The following is a 12,910-nucleotide window of genomic DNA, read 5'->3' on the forward strand; positions in this document are numbered from 1 at the left end:
ACCATCTGACAACCTAAATGGATGTCAGATGACCTAATGAGACATATGACAGAGATGTAAAATGCAGGGGATACATATAAATTAACATGTGACACAGAAGCCTATGATAGATATAAGTTGATCTGTAACCAAGTTACAAAGGAGGTTAGGGAGGCGAAGGCAGATTACAAGAAATCTTTGGCAAGGGATGCAAAGAAAAACAGCAAGGAGTTCTTTACTTATGTAAACTCTAGAAGGAAGGGGATGAATCAGATTGGTCCACTTGATATCGATGGTTCAACTGTTCATGATCCTGCTCAGGTAGCTAACAAACTAAATCAGTATTTTGCATCTACATTCACACATGAGGAGTTATTCAGGAAGAGGAATGCCATAGATGAAGTAAACACTGGCAGTGAGCTAGATGATCTTGTAATAATTGAGAGTAAAGTGGAGGTGAAATTGTTGAAGATAAATACAAGAAAGGCACCTGGGGTGGATGGAATCTATCCAGTTATATTAAAGGAGGCAGCGAAGGAAGTAAGCAATCCGTTAGCCATAATTATGAGAGCTTCCTTGGACTTGGGGGAGGTACCCACAGACTGGAGACGTGCAAATGTAACCCCAATTCACAAAGGAGGATCAAAGGCTGACACAAGTAATTATAGACCTGTGAGTTTAACTTCTGTTCCTGGAAAATTAATGGAGGCACTGGTTAAAGATGCACTGCAGGATCATCTAGACAAGACTTCCTTCAGTTATAGCTCAGACACAGCATGGTTTTGTTAAGGGGAAGTCTTGCCTGACCAATTTGATTGGATACTATGATGCAGTCACAAAAGAACTGGATGCAGGGAATAACTTTGATATTATATATTTAGATCTTAGAAAGGCTTTTGATACTGTTGCACATGGAAGACTGCTGCACAAATTGGAGCAGTGTGGCATTGGAGGCAAATTGCTGCTATGGATAAAGGGATGGTTAAGTGGGAGAAGACAGAGAGTGGTAACCAATGGACACTGCTCATTGTGGATTAATGTTATTAGTGGAGTCCCTCAGGGTTCAGTGTTGGGTCCATTATTGTTTTCTGTATTTATAAAGAATATTGATGATGGTATATCAAGCTTAACGTCCAAGTTTGCAGACGATACAAAGGTTGGCAGGGTTGTTAAGGACGCCACTGCCTCTATGCTGCTGCAACAGAATCTGGAAAGGGTGAGCAGATGGGCTGAGAGGTGGCAAATGAAGTTTAACATTGACAAATGTAAAGTACTACATATGGGAAACAGCAACCCCAGAGCAACGTATCAACTGTGTGGTAGAGAATGAAAAGGACCTGGGGGTAATTGTGCAGGCAGATATGAAGTTCTCTGAGCAGTGCAGATGGGCTGCAAGAGTAGCTCATGGTGTCTTATCAATGATATACAGGAATTTTTCTAGCAGGGATAGGGAGGTAATTATTCCCTTGTATAACGCAATGGTGAGGCCGCACCTTGAGTACTGTATACAGGTCTGGAGGCCTCATTTCAAGAAGGATGTAGAGCTGTTGGAACGAGTACAGAGAAGGGCAACAAGGTTAGTGAACGGAACGAAGGGCTGCTCTTAAGAAGAAAGGCTTAAGTTTTACAAATTACAGTGTCTGGAGACTAGGCACCGGCAAGGTGATCTGATAGAGGTGTACAAAGCCTTGAATGGTTTGAGCATGCTCAATGCTGATAGGATACTGCCTCTTGCCCAGAATAATCACCTGAGTGGGCATAAATTCAAATTGAGGAAAGACATATGTAGGATAGATGTGCGGAAATTTACCTTTAGCTAGCAGGTAGTTGGTTGGTGGAATAGACTTCAATCCCTTGTTGTGGAAGTTGATAGCCTAAATAAATTTAAGGCTCAGCTGGACAAGTATTTCGAACGAACGCAGGGGTGAAATGGAAGTGTTTTTTTTTTTTTTTTTTTGGCTGATGCTGCATAAGCTTGCTTTCTTGCATCATATTCCTCTACTTATGCTAATGCTAATCATTGTGAGAATTCGATCCCTAGACCTTTTCCCCCAGTAGGTACAAGTCATAGTTATAGTATCGATTATTCTGAATAAAAAAGTGCATTTAAACATATGTCCAATTCTCAATGGATATGGAGATACAGCTGTTTGAAACTGGTGCGCACAGCTCCCTGAATGAGATGTGACCAAGAAGCAGTTATAAACAGAACCTGTGCTGTCTGAAGAACTTCTTCCCAAACAACGCAGTGAACCTTTTCAATTCATTGACAATAGACCCTGTGAAATACTCCGAAAGCAAGCAGTACAGAGTGAAGAGCATCTGAGAAGCGCACCGCTTACTTCAACTATAATTTTGACAATGAGTGAATTTGTAAACAATATTGTAAATATACACACTTGTGTAAATTATTGTAAATAATTGTATTCATCCATTTTTGTACACTCTTCTTATATTGTAAATACTGTAAATAATTGTAATTTTTGCTTTTTGTACACCCTTCTTATATTGTATATAATTTCAATTCTTGCATTTTGTACACCCTTCTAGCCGGTAGGCTGTGTATAAGGGGTGAAAGCAAACACTTGCTATTTTTTAATAAATGAATTTTAATAATAATAATATTAATAATAATAACCTGATGAAGTTTGACATTAGAAGTGTTGTTAAGAATGCCACACCTCTTAACACATGCTGAATATGCCGATATAGCGTTTGTCTACGGATTTTGTGGTGGAAGTGCTACTGCTACTTGTATAGAATACCGTTGACGGTTTCCTAACAGCAGAATATCGGATTCAAGAATGTTTACACCAAACGGGGCTCACATCTGGTGAGTATGGGCTGGGCACACCCAGGGTCCTGAGCTGGATATCACCATTCTTCCCTTTCTTGGCGATTACGATTCCCCTCTCTCTCTCTCTCTCTCAGAGTAACTCTGGAAATTTTTTTTTTTTTGGCTGATACAACATAAGCCTCAGGTTTCCTTGCACCATGTAGCTAATAATAACTGCGTGAGACTAGTACAGTTCCCAGGGCTCATATTTCTTCTGAAAGTGCAAATGAACAAAATGTGAATGAAATAGAACACATTCTTCAGTCAGAATTACGTAGTCCTAATGTTAGCACACGAAGAATTTCTACACGTATCGGTGTTCCACAGACAAGTGTATGGCGAACAATACGTGAGCAAGGCTTGTATTCATTTCACATAAAGCGGGTGCAACACCTTCAACCAGGAGACGCCGCCCAGCGATTGGAATTTTGTCGGTGGGTAAATGCTAATCGCCGATTAATTCCATTAAAACTGTTCAGCGATGAAGCTACTTTCACCCGTGATGGTATCAACAACATCTGTAACTCTCATTGGTAGTCAGACGAAAATCCACATGCAACTGTAGAAACAAATTTTCAACATTGCTTCTCAGTAAACGTGTGGTGCGGTATCATCGACAGTCAGTTGATTAGGCCTGTTGTGTTACAAATTCGTCTTGCAGGGCCGATTTACCTAGAATATCTGCAAAATGAACTTCCACTATTGGAGGATGTTCCCTTGACTACAAGGATTGGTATGTACTTTCAGCATGACGGAGCTCCTGCACATTATACCCGTCTCGTAATACAATACCTAAATCGAACTTTCCCTGAACGATTGATCGGCCGCTTTGGTCTTGTTCATTGGCCACCAAGGTCTCCACACCTCACTCCGTTAGATTTTTGTTTGCGGAGATGGATGAAAAGTGCAGTATACAAAGAAAAGGTGAATACAAGGGAAGAATTGATCGCTCGCAGTTTGGATACTGCTGCTATCATAAAGGAACACCAAAATGACCCAAGAAGAACAACACATCATATTACCTGAGCTGCAAAGTGCATTGTGGTTGGCGGTGGGATTTTCGAACAGATTGTTAACTGTTAACAAAAGTTTGTCAATTATTTGTGTTTTGTATCATTCAAAAAGTCAATAAATACAAACAATAAGTCATTTATGGTAGTAGTAGTGGCATGTGATGCAAGAAAGCAAGTGTATGAGCTTATGCAGCATCAACCAAAAAAAAAAAAATTACAAAACAATTCCCTCTAAATGTTTGTCCAGTTTCTCCTTAAATTTATTTAACCTATCAACTTCCACAATGACAGATGGAAGTTTGTTCCAGCAATTAACCACCTGCTGGCTAAAGGCAAATTTCCGCACATCTATTCTACATCTGTCTTTCCTTAATTTAAATTTATACCCCCTTAGGTTCGTAATCTGAACAAGTGGAAGAATCCCATCAGAATTCAGCGTGCTCAACCCATTCAAGGCCTTATACACTTCAATCAGATCACCTCGCAGGTGCCTAGTCTCCAGCCACTGCAATTTGCAGATCTTAAGCTTCTCTTGGTAAGAGGATCCCTTCATTCCCCTCACCAATCTTGTTGCCCTTCTCTGTACACGCTGAAGCAAATCTACATCCTTCCTAAAATGAGACCTCCCGACCCGTACGCAGTACTCAAGGCGTGGCCTGACCATTACCTTATACAGAAAGACAATCACCTCCTTTTTCCTGCTAACAAAATTCCTATCATTGACAAAACCCTATGACCTGCCCTGGCAACCTGTCTGCATTGTGCAGAAAACTTCATATCTGACTGCACAATTACTCCCAGGTCTTTTTCATTTTCTACCACCTTAAGTGTAGTACCACACAGTTGGTACGGTACGTTTCTCTGGGGTTACTTCTACCCATGTGCAGTACTTTGCATTTGTCAAGGGCTCATCTGCCCAAATTTTCTAGATCCTGTTGCAATAGCACTGCCATTACTGTCATTAACAACCCTGCCAACCTTAGTAGTCATCTGCAAACTTCGACACTAAGCCTGATATACCTTCATTAGTATCATTCATAAATATACAAAACAGTGGACCCAACACCGTCCTTTAATACCTCTCATAATGGCTTTGTGCATGCCAGTTTCAAACAGATGTATCTTCGTATCCGTTGAGAATTGGACATATGTCGAGGCTACTGGTGACGGTCGTGTTCAAAGCCGCTAAGTGGATTTTTCTTATTTATTGACTGTACTTGTTAACAGGAGAGATTGCTTCTACAGGGATGGGATACACTTAAATAGAAAGGGTGCAAGAATATTTGCTGATGCTATCGAGGCAGTGTAAGGGGGTCAGAAAACTGCTAGCTTGGGGGGAAACAAAGACCAATAGATTGACAGTAGCCACTGGCAGAGGTGAAAGAGATTCTTGCACTGCTTCTATTAGAATGAGCAGAAGCCTGAAAAACAAGATGCATGGTATTTCAGAGACTGCTGGGAGTCATTGCAATACAAGTAAACACATGGGTTGTGTTAGGGTATCTAAGAATAGAAACAGGTGCATGTATACCTGCGTGTACACCAATGCTAGGAGTTTGGTAAATAAATTTGATGAATTTGAGGTATTGCTCAAAACATCAAAGGCAGATATTGTTGGGATATCAGAGACGTGGTGTCACACAGATATAAGGGATGCAGAACTGCAATTTGGGGAGTACAACGTCTACAGAAAGGATAGACAGGATAGGAAGGGGGGGAGGGGTTATGCTATTAGTTAAGAAACACATAAAAACCAAGGAAGTGAAGCCAGTCGACATCGCTGGACAGTGCAGTGTGGAGTCAGTTTGGTGTGACAAGCATTGGGAGATCAAAATTTAGAGTAGGAGTGTGCTATAGGCCTAATGACTCTGATGAGTATAATAAGAAACTGTACAGGGAAATAGAGTGGGCCAGTAAATCAGAGTCTTATAATGGGAGATTTCAATTTCCCAGATATTGACTGGAATTTGGGAGCTGGTCACTCACATACTAGCAGGGCTTTTGTGGATTTATTGGATGATTGTTTTCTACATCAGCATGTTCGGGAGGCAACTAGAGGGAGTAATACTCTTGATTTGATTATCAGCAGTGATTCTTCATGCATTAAGAATCTGCAGATAAATGAACCACTAGGTGGCAGTGATCACAGTGTGCTGAAGTTTGATTTACTCAAAGAGGTAACTACCATTAGGGGTAAAGGGAAGGGTTATTGCTTCCGTAAAAGCGACTACGATGGACTGAGACAGTATTTAAATTCTATACAGTGGGACCAACTGATGATGTTACCAACAGCAAATTCAAAATGGGAAGCATTCAAAGAACTTATCTTGGAAGCTACTAGGCTTTACATACCAACTAAGAAATATTGTTCAAGGTTTAGGCCAAAATGGATGTCAGATGAACTAATGAGGCATATGGCAGAGAAGAAAAATGCATGGGATACATACAAATTAACACATGACACAGAGGCCTATGATAGATACAAGTTGATATGCAACCAAGTTACAAAGGAGGTTAGGCAGGCGAAGGCAGATTACGAGAAATCCTTGGCAAGGGATGCAAAGAAAAACAGCAAAGAGTGCTTTACTTGTGTAAACTGTAGAAGGAAGGGGATGAATCAGATTGGTCCACTTGATATTGATGGGTCAAGTGTTGATGATCCTGCTCAGGTAGCTAACAAACTAAATGAATATTTTGCATCGACATTCACACATGAGGAGTTATTCAGCGAGGGGAATGCCAGAGGTGTATTCAACTCTAGCAGTAAGCTACAGAATCTTGAAATAACTGGGAGTAAAGTGGAGGAAAAACTGTTGAAGATAAACACAAGAAAGGCACCCGGGGTGGATGGGATCTATCCAGTTATATTAAAGGAGGCAGCAAAGGAAGTAAGCAAACCCTTAGCCATAATTATGAGAGCTTCCTTGGACTCAGGGGAGGTACCCATAGACTGGAAATGTGCAAATGTGACCCCAATTCACAAAGGAGGATTAAAGGCTGACACAAGTAATTATAGACCTGTGAGCTTAACTTCTGTTCCAGGAAAATTAATGGAGGCACTGGTTAAAGAAGCACTGCAGGATCATTTAGACAAGACTTCAGTTATAGCTCAGACACAGCATGGTTTTGTTAAGGGGAAGTCTTGCCTGACCAACTTGATTGGATACTATGATGCAGTCACAAAAGAACTGGATGCAGGGAATAACTTTGATATTATATACTTGGATCTTAGAAAGGCTTTTGATACTGTTGCACATGGAAGACTGCTACACAAATTGGAGCAGTGTGACATTGGAGGCAAATTGCTGCTATGGATAAAGGGGTGGTTGAGGGGGAGAAGACAGAGAGTGGTAATCAATGGACACTGCTCATCGTGGACTGATGTTATTAGTGGAGTCCCTCAGGGCTCAGTGTTGGGTCCATTATTGTTTTCTGTATTTATAAATGATATTGATGATGGTATATTGGGCTTAATGTCCAAGTTTGCAGACGATACAAAGGTTGGCAGGGTTGTCAAGGACACCACTGACACTATGCTGCTGCAACAGGATCTGGAAAGGTTGAGCAGATGGGCTGAGAGGTGGCAAATGAAGTTTAACATTGACAAATGTAAAGTACTACACATGGGAAACAGCAACCCCAGAGCAACGTATCAACTCTGTGGTACTACACTGACAGTGGTAGAGAATGAAAGGGACTTGGGGGTGGTTGTGCAGGCAGATATGAAGTTCTCTGAGCAGTGCAGACGGGCTGCAAGAGTAGCTCATGGAGTATTATCAATGATATACAGGAATTTTTCCAGCAGGGATAAGGAGGTGATTATTCCATTGTATAAGGCGATGGTCAGGCCACACCTAGAGTACTGTATAGAGGTCTGGAGGCCTCATTTCAAGAAGGATGTAGAGCTGCTGGAACGAGTACAGAGAAGGGCAACAAGATTAGTGAATGGAACAAAGGGGTGCTCTTACGAAGAAAGGCTTAAGTTTTGCAAATTACAGTGTCTGGAGACTAGGCACCAGCGAGGTGATCTGATAGAGGTGTATAAAGCCTTGAATGGTTTAAGCATGCTCAATGCTGATGGGATTCTTCCTCTAGCTCAGAAAAATCACCTGAGAGGGCATAAATTCAAATTGAGGAAAGACAGATGTAGGATAGACGTGCGGAAATTTGCCTTTAGCCAGCGGGTGGTTGGTTGGTGGAACAGACTTCCATCCCTTGTGGTGGAGGTTGATAGCCTAAATAAGTTTAAGGCTCAGCTGGACAGGTATTTTGAACGAACAGAAGGGTGAAGTGGAAGTGGGTGTTTTTTTTTTTTTTGGCTGATGCTGCATAAGCTTGCTTTCTTGCATCAAATGCCTCTACTAATGCTAATGCTAATGCTAATATGTTTATATGAACTTTTTACTCATAATAATCGATACTATAACCTCCCTAAATATTTACTATTTACGCGACACCGATGCGATTTAATCGGTGTCGCGTAAGCTGTTGAGTGTTGGGTCCACTGTTGTTTTGTATATTTATCAATGATATTGATGAAGGTATATCAGGCTTAATGTCGAAGTTTGCAGATGATACAAAGGGTGACAGGGTTGTTAATGACAGCAATGGCAGTGTGCTCTGCAGCAGGATCTAGATAATTTGGGCAGATGGGCAAAGAAGTGGCAAATGAAGTTTAACCTTGACGAATGCAAAGTACCATATGGATAGAAGTAACTGCAGAGAAATGTACCAACTGTGTGGTACTACACTTAAGGTGGTAGAAAATGAAAAAAGACCTGGGAACAATTGTGCAGTCAGATATGAAATTTTCTGAGCAAGCAGACAGGCTGCCAGGGCAGGTCATGGGGTTTTGTCAATGATATATAGGAATTTTGCTAGCAGGGAAAAGGAGGTGATTGTACCTCTGTATAAGGCAATGGTCAGGCCATGACTTGAGTACTGCATACAGGTCTGGAGGCCTCATTTTAAGAAGGATGTAGATTTACTTGAGCGTGTACAGAGAAGGGCAACAAGATTGGTGAGGGGAAGGAATGGATCCTCTTAGCAAGAGAGGCTTAAGTTCTGCAAATTGCAGTGGCTGGAGACTAGGCACCTGTGCGGTGATCTGATTGAGGTGTATAAGGCCTTGAATGGGTTGAGCCCGCTGAATTCTGATGGGATCCTTCACTTGTTCAGATTACGAACCTAAGGGGACATAAATTCAAATTAAGAAAAGACAGATGTAGAATAGATGTGCGGAAATTTGCCTTTAGCCAGCGGGTGGTTAATTGCTCGAACAAACTTCCATCTGTCGTTGTGGAAGTTGATAGGTTAAATAAATTTAAGGAGCAACTGGACGGGCATTTGGAGGGAATGGTGTGATTTTTTTTTTTTTTTTTTGGCTGATGCTGCGTAAGCTCATACACTTGCTTTCTTGCATCACATGCCACTACTACTACTAGTACTACTACGAATAAAGGGAAAACAGTTTTAAATCACGAATAGGACAAGTCACTAAAGGTAGCATTTGTGATGTCAATAAAAATTCGACAATGTAGGTCAAACAGATTTTTTTTTCATTATTTTATCTTATTATGCCTAAATTGGGTAATGATCTTGGTAAAACACCTCCCATCATTCCCAACATGCTCCATTCATTGCCTGTGGTCTTCCTTCAAAAGAATGTTAGAAGGATTTTGACGAATCTTGATGCTAAGAAAGCTCCAGGTCCTGACGATATTTCTCCACTTGTTCTCAAAACCTTGAACTTACTCCTGTTCTTTGCCGCCTTTTTTCATTTTTCTTATTCCAAAGGTGCTTTTCCTTCTGCTTGGAAATTTGTTAATATATCCAGCCAATTCCTAAAAAGGGTGACAAATCCCTCCCATCCAATTATCGTCCCATTGCAATTACTTCTACTCTTTCTAAAGTAATGGAGAAATCGCCAACTCTGAAACTACCTAGAAACCTTCCGTCTGATCAACGATCACCAGTATGGATTCCGTCAGTGTCGATCCACTGGTGATATCTGGCTTATGTTACCCATTTATGGACTAATTCAATGGAAAGGTTTGGTGAAACACAAGTAGTTGCTCTTGACATCTCAAAGGCTTTCGATCGTGTTTGGCATAAAGCTCTTCTAAACAAGCTTCCATCTTATGGTCTGCCAACTGTTTTTGGTAATTGGTTATCCAGTTTTCTCTCTGATCGCTCACTGAGGGAGATGGTAGATGGCTCTCTGTCTTCTAACTTCTCCACCAATGCCGGTGTCTCCCAAGGTTCAGTTCTTTCCCCCACTCTTTTACTCTTGTATATTAATGACCTTCTTCCATTGACTGGAAATCCTATCCATAGTTTTGCCGATGATAGTACATTGCATTCCACTTTCCATTTTGAGAAACCTTGTCCTGCTCAATCAGCTTCAACTTCTCGAAAATCTGCTACCAATTCCTTAAATGCCTTATAAAAATACAAAGGGTACTAGGAAAGTTTTGCAATATTACGCAACAATGAATCACAGGAAGCTGCTTGTTGTTATTTGTTGTTATTTGGTTTTTAGGAGCATTAGCAACTAAGGCCATATTGCTCCGTAAATATGCGGTGGTCATTCCTGACCTCTCCGCATCCTCCGTATTTAGTGGTGATGGGCTCGAACCCCGGTCTAATCAAGAAGCATGTGCTACGCACTGCTGCTCCTTCCCACCTGGCTACGGAGGCGCGGAAGCTGCTTGTTGCTGCATGTTGAGACATGTTCATACGTGCATAGTAGCCGCCGCGCCAAGTCGATGGGCTCAGTTATTCATTAGTAGTGAGAGTGTAAAGTGCTTGCGATGGCATCGTGGTCACGAAATGAGATAAGGACAGTTTTGCGGTATAATTTTGTGCGTGGTTTAACCATAGACCAGTGCTTAGAAGAAATGACTCTTGCACTAGATGATGATTGTCCACATCGTCCAACGATATTCAGGTGGTATAGAGAATTCCAAAGGGGAAATTTCACTCTGGAGGATTCGGAGAGGCCGAATGTTACGGAGGAAAACGTTACTGCTGTGGGGAAAATGCTTGACGAAAACAGGCGAGTTACCTACCAACAGATAGAGGATACTTTGGGCCTAAATGCACCAGCAATTCGTTGGATTCTGCAAGATCATTTGCACGTGAAGAAACTTTGTTCTCTCTGGGTGCCGCATCAACTGACTGAAGAGCAGATGACACGACGTGTGACTTGGTGCCGGGAGATGTTAAAAAAGTTTGATAAGGGACAATCTCGGTATGTGAACAACATCGTGACAGGTGACAAGACTTGGCTGTACTATTACGATCTGCCGACCAAGGCTCAAAACAAAGTTTGGGTCTTTGATGATGACGACACACCCGTAATTGTCAGAAAATCCCGATCTGTAAAGAAGAAAATGATAGCTGTATTTTTCAAATCGAGTGGAATTGTGGAACGTGTCGTTTTGGACACGCAGAAGACAGTCACAGCTAAGTGGTATACTGAACAATGCCTGCCTAAAGTCATTGGATCTATGAAGAACCTGCGGCCAAAGTCAAGAATGGACACCTGGTACCTCCATCACGATAATGCTCGATCTCACCGCGCCAAAGCCTGCACCGAATATTTGACCACGACAGGGCTGAAACTTCTCGAGCACACTCCCTACAGACCAGACCTTGCTCCCTGCGACTTTGCACTGTTCCCGCATGTGAAAATGAAGCTAAAAGGGAGGCGGTTTTCCAGTGATGAGGACCTTCTACGGGCTTGGGACAGCGAGTGTGCTTTACTCCCTAGTGAAACTTGGCAGAACTGGTTTAAAGATTGGTTTCGGAGGATGGAGAGGTGTATTGAATGTAGAGGAAATTACTTTGAAAAAATTAAATAAACAAAGCTGTATTGCAAAACTTTCCTAGTACCCTTTGTACTATTAAAATTCTCCAGTGGGGCAAAGACAACTTAGTTGATTTCAACCCTTCTAAAACTCAGTTTTGTCTTATATCTCGCAAAAAGGATTCTTCTGCTCCTATGCTTATGTTTAGTGACACTCCGATTTCTAGGCAAAATGATATATATCTCTTTTGGGGATTACTCTGACTTCTAATCTCTCTTGGCACAAGCACATTACAAATATTGCTTCCTCTGCATCTAAAAAACTTGGTTTACTCTTTCGCTCTCGGCGTTACTTTTCTTCCAAACAGCTGCTCACTCTGTATAAGTCGGAAATCCGCGCTGCCATGGAATATTGTTCATACAACTGGGGTAGTGCCCTCAAAACCTCTCACAGGCTTCTCGATTCCATTCAGAAGAGGGCAGTTAGGTTAATTAATGATTCATCTTTAACAAAGTCTCTCCACTCGCTGTCTCATAGACGTACTGTTTCTGCTGCATGCCTCTTCTACAGATACTTCCATGGGCACTGTTCTTCTGAATTGGCTTCTATAATACCAGCTCTCTCTTTCAAAACAGTCCGAACACGTGCCGCCACCAGCCAACATCCATTTACTGTCCGACTCCAACCTCACAGAACCAACTTTTCATCTTCCTCGTTTATTCGTTCAACTGCCGTTTTCTGGAACAACCTTCCTTCATACGTATTTCCTGAAAATTACAGTCTACAGTCCAATGTCAACAAATATCTTCTTTCGTCTTCTCAACCTCCAACCCAAAAGTTCAAGTCCAATGTCAACAAATATCTTCTTTCGTCTTCTCAACCTCCAACCCAAAAGTTCAAGTCCAATGTCAACAAATATCTTCTTTCGTCTTCTCAACCTCCAACCCAAGCACGGTACTAAGTACTATAGGTTCTAATACCTCTCGTGTTTGCGGTTTACATAAAAAATAAAATAATAAAATAATCAACTTATTAAAATAAATTATACAATGGTAATTAACTAATAAAAACGCCAACCAATTAATAAAAATAAAAACTTTAAGAAAAATTATTCACATTCATAATTTCTTATTTGTATTTTTCATTTTACAGTTTATTTCCCAACCTGTTTTTATAAATTTTATAAATTCTTTAGAGGGCTTCTTAAAGTATTATTGTAAACTGTAGTCGCAAAACAAAAAACATTTAATTTATTTGGAGTCTGACAGCTC

Source organism: Mastigoproctus giganteus, chromosome 7 (assembly GCF_048544385.1).
Source record: "Mastigoproctus giganteus isolate SK-2022 chromosome 7, ASM4854438v1, whole genome shotgun sequence".
Lineage (NCBI taxonomy): Eukaryota > Metazoa > Arthropoda > Arachnida > Uropygi > Thelyphonidae > Mastigoproctus > Mastigoproctus giganteus.